The sequence below is a fragment of the Neltuma alba genome, unplaced genomic scaffold (genome assembly GCF_004799145.2).
Source record: "Neltuma alba isolate B1F8T4 unplaced genomic scaffold, ASM479914v2 tig00011974_pilon, whole genome shotgun sequence".
NCBI classification, from domain to species: Eukaryota; Viridiplantae; Streptophyta; class Magnoliopsida; order Fabales; family Fabaceae; genus Neltuma; species Neltuma alba.
In genome coordinates this window covers 40398-45565 of record NW_021636549.1, presented here as the reverse complement: position 1 = coordinate 45565, position 5168 = coordinate 40398, and the positions used below count along the sequence as shown (strand labels likewise).

Sequence of the window (5168 nt, the reverse complement as noted above, 5' to 3'; positions counted from 1 at the left end):
TATGTGTGTGTGTTTTTGGGTGTTTCGAAAGATAAATGAAATTGATTATTGGGGAACTAAAATATTATGATTTATGCTTCTTGTTGCAGGTTAGCAGGCTTTGATGACATCTAACATTGGGTTTAACATTGAGGAGTAATTTTTTTAGTGTAAATAGAATTTTTGAACCCTTAATTTTTTTGGGAGAATAGCTGATAGAGAGGTTATCCTTTTTGTAAATGATGTTAACTGGGTAGGATATATTTGTAATCTGAATGACAAGGAAACATTAGGTGGTGGTTTAATCTTAATGTTAACTTGTCATTTGAATACAAGTTATGTAACTTCTGTCATAGGCGTACTGGTTTTTGATAAATATCATCACTTCAGTAGTCAATTCCATTATACATGTAGTAAAGTCTGAATGTTAATATAAACATATTATGATGTTCTTTAGGTGTACTTGTATGCTATTTTGTCAACACATTTTACCATTTGCTTAAACTCCTCCAAGGGAGATGGTGGAAGTTTCCAATGGGCATGACCGGAGTGGTTAATTTGATTACAAATGCTGTTATTCACATTACAAATGTTGTTATATCATTATCGGGGGTAGTAAAATTGGCTGAAAATAGATGTTATTTGGATTTGAAAGAAATGAGTTAACAAATGACAATAGTGAGATAGTAACTCTTATTACAAAAGTTGTAATTCACATTACAAATATTATCATTATCAGGGTAGTAAAATTGGCTCCAAATACATGTTAAATTCATTTTCACATTAATTAGTTGCAAATGGCAATAGCGAAATGTAACTCTCATTACGAAAGTTGTAATTCACATTACAAATGTTGTCATTATCATTATCGGGAGTATGAAATTAGCTCCAAATATATATTATTTGGGTTTGAAATAAACGAGTTGCAATGACAATAGCGAGATGATAACTCTTATTACAAAAATTGTAATTCATATTACAAATGTTGTCATTATCATTATCGGAGTAGTGAAATTGACTCCAAATATATGTTACTTTGGTTAAAAATAGTTGTAAATGACAATACGGAAGTGGTCATTTTCATTACGAATGTTGTTAATCTCATTACGTGTGTAGTGAAATTTGGGTTCAAATATATGTAATTGGGGGTACAAATAATTGAGTTGCAAATACCATGACAGAAGTTACAACTTTCATTATGCATGCTGTAATTATCATTACTTGTTTAGTGAAATTATTCCAAAAAAAGATTTAAATTAAGCCAACAAATATCATAACTTACAACCTACAACCATAAGTCAAGTATTTTGATAATATCTGGACACTACTTTCACAAATACTATATGTTTAATTTATGTAATCTTTACTACTATCACAGATGCTGTCTTTTGGTCAGTGTGGTGGCTTCATTTGATGAAAATAAGCTCAATGCTTTGTCATGTCTTGAATTAAGGTCATGATTCACTAGCCACCACACGAATGCATAATTCAGTAACTTGAAACTGATTTTTCAGCTCCTACTTTGAGCTCACCATTATATCAGCTTCATTAAACAGTCTTGAATCCCGCAACCATTATATCAGCTTTCAGAACATGCTAATATATAATTCAGATTCATTAAACAATCTTTGAACACCATTATATCAGCTTTTAAATTTCCAAAACTTGAATCCCGCAACCTCAAGCATTAATAGCCCCAGCAGTAATGAACACACACACATGCTTGTAAGATGACATGCCATAGCCACTCACTGCCCTGATAATGATAACAACAACATTTGTAATGTGAATAACAGCATTTGTAATCAAATTAACCACTCCGATCATGCCCATTGGCAACTTCCACCATCTCCCTTGGAGGAATTAAGCAAATGGTAAAATGTGTTGACAAAATAGCATACAAGTACACCTAAAAAGACATCATAATATGTTTATATTAACATTCAGACTTTACTACATGTATAATGGAATTGACTACTGAAGTGATGATATTTATCAAAAACCAGTACGCCTATGACAGAAGTTACATAACTTGTATTCAAATGACAAGTTAACATTAAGATTAAACTACCACCTAATGTTTTCTTGTCATTCAGATTACAAATATATCCTACCCAGTTACATCATTTACAAAAAGGATAACCTCTCTATCAGCTATTCTCCCAAAAAAATTAAGGGTTCAAAAGTTATTCTATTTACACTAAAAAAATTACTCCTCAATGTTAAACCAATGTTAGATGTCATCAAAGCCTGCTAACCTGCAACAAAGAAGCATAAATCAATATTTTAGTTCCTCAATAATCAATTTCATTTATCTTTCGAAACACCCAAAAAACACACACACATCCACTTATTCCATTAACAACTTAAATATAGGATTTTACAACTTCACTAATGAGTTTAACAACACTGGCCACCTCATGCTTACTGTTTGTCACCATTTTTCCATTTCCGACGCGTCACTCTCTCATCCTGGTCAAATTCTTCATTCAACCCCTCTACACTCACAGACCCATTCCCATTCGAGATTGCAGCAAAAAGCAAGTCAAGAAATCGGGTGATACTAGAGTTTTAACGGAAAAATTGCTTACCTTTTCCCTCTTTCCAGATTTCAACCCTTGCTCTAACTTCGTTTTCGCAGCTCTCTCTCTCTCTTCTGGTATATATTATTGTTTTCTTCCAGTTCATATACTTCAGAGAGGTTCAGGGCATTTTAGTCTTTCTACCGAATTGACACAAAATTCCAGATTGATACCCCATACCCATTTGGTCATTTCAGTTATTTGTATGCCAATTTTGTCATTTCCAATTTCAATAGTCATTTTTTGTCATTTTCCCAAAATTTAAAATATATACATATATTTGTATTTAATAAGGGCATGTACAATTGGACTAGCTGCTAGACATGTATCTTGGGTTAGGTTATTGATAGTTTAGGGGTGTGAACAACTGCATAAATTCATGCTTGTATCAGGTCATTCCATTAATGAAATGTGATAAAGGTATTTTTTTCAACAAAAAAAACAATCAATGACCATTAAAAATTAAGAACAATTTATTCTCATATTTCCCAAGTGATACAACATATTTGGGTTATTGAGGAGTAATTAATTAAAAAGTGCCTCATGATTTAACGAAGGAGAATAGAGAGGGCATTTATTTTTCATATTAATAATATTAATTAGAGATAAAAATGAAATTTATATTTAATGGCATAACTAATTTTTAATTCAGGTAAAATAATAAAATGTTACTCATAATTTTGGATTAGAGTGAGTAAGTTTTATCCACAGTACATACCAGAAAAATTTTTACTCTCGCAGTTATTTAAACATCATCAAGAAAACTTTTGAGATGCCTATCGCAAGAAGCAGTAATTGAAATTTCTTTTTCTTTACCAGCACAGTAACTGAAATCTCTAAGAAAGAAACATTGCATAAAAGAATTTATAGACAAAAAGTGTTCTAAAATCACAAGAAGCGGTTATATTCACCGCGTCAGTTGTCATAACTTTTGCGGGCCAACTGTCTATTGTCAAGTTGACAACTTAACCAAAAGAGAGAACTTTCGCCGAGTTTATCTTTTTCCCGGTAGTGTGAAGTGAAACTTCCGATTGTCCAACTTGCACAATTGCTCATGGACGCTTTTATCCTTCAAGACCTTCTGCGAAAGCCATGGGCAAATTCTGGACTCCCAAAAAAGACGGGGAATTCACGTCTCCTGACCTGTAACTTAGTTGTCTCCCGCGGTTTTGTTCTTGGAAATCCCGATCCTTTTCTCTTTTTCCCCTTTTATATATATCCTTCCTTTCTCTTCCTCATGTATCTCCCGTCTCTCTCCATCTCTCTGCTTCTAAGCGTCTCCCTCTTTTTTTCAACTATGGCATCTCGAAACCCAGAAGTTAATTCCAGGATTACTTGCCTATTATGGCCAACAAGCTGGGTGGAGATGGCTTGATAGACGAACTGTGTAATGGGTTTGATCTATTAGTGGATTCTGATAAAGGGGTCATCACTTTCGACAGCCTCAAGAGGAATTCCGCTTTGCTGGGGCTACAGGATTTTGCCGATGAGGATCTTCGCTCGATGTTGAGAGAAGGGTGATTTTGACGGCGATGGCGCCCTGAATCAGTTAGAATTCTGCGTTTTGATGTTCAGATTGAGTCCTGAGCTTATGGAGGGATCAAAATTGTGGTTACAGGAAGTCCTTCAACAGGAACTCAAAGATTATGTCTGATTTTGGGATCTTTCTTCCATTTTAATTTGTCTATTGAAGGCAATTGCCTCGTTTAGTTGTAACCAAAAAGAAAGAAATGAAATGGAACAAATTATTCATTTGATTTTTCCTTGATATCCTTCGCTATTATGCCAGTGTACCACCCAAACACATTTGTTTTCTTTGACCATTTGGAGGATTGGCATTTGTTTGTGCTTGTTGTTCAAACATTACACACTTCTTTAGTTCTATTATATCTGAGTCTTCTTGGCGTCATTATTGGGCTTCACGGTTCATTACTTCATTAGGTACGCGTCGCTGTTAGTAGAGGAAAACAGAGGATTTGGTGGACTTTGGTAGCACATTCATTCTCTTTATTGACTTTGATCTCTTCCGCCTGTGACTTATGGACCTACCTCTATCATAAAGATATTTATGGAAGTATCATTTTAAGGAAGCAGTAGTATTACAAAATATAATTTTCAAAGGCGTGTTTCTGCGGATAAGGTTGCCCCTGTTCCCATTCATGCTTGACTTCACCTAAAAGCTAAAACAAGGACGCAGGGCGAGTGTGAACATCGTGACTTATACAGGAATATCCTTTTATTTCCATTTTTATAATAGCTGAGACCGGGTTTCTTTGTCATGTTGCCCTTTTTTTTTTTTTTTTTTTTGACCTGGAACTTTGTTATGTTGCTGGGAACTTGGAAGTTGGCATACATTTGAGTCTAACAAGGTTTCTTTTCCTATTACATGTGGACCAATAATATATAAGACTTTGCAAACGGTTCACAAGAAATCTGTTTTTCCAGCAGACGGCGATATATTATGAAGGTTGCGTGATGTTTTTGGTCTACACTGCAACTTCTTTTTTCCTCTTTAAGCGAAATCTTTGGGGAAAAAACAAAAGTGGTGTACAGTCCACTTCCTTGCGTAATACTTGTTTCAATTGCTGATCAAAATGGGTCTTTGAA

At 34.3% G+C, this 5168-nt stretch overlaps 1 pseudogene; it reads left to right on the top strand.

Annotated features, from left to right (window-relative positions):
* Positions 1–3858: 3858 nt before the first annotated feature.
* On the top strand, positions 3859–4215 carry LOC114720354 (calcium-binding protein KRP1-like; annotated as a pseudogene).
* Positions 4216–5168: the final 953 nt, after the last annotated feature.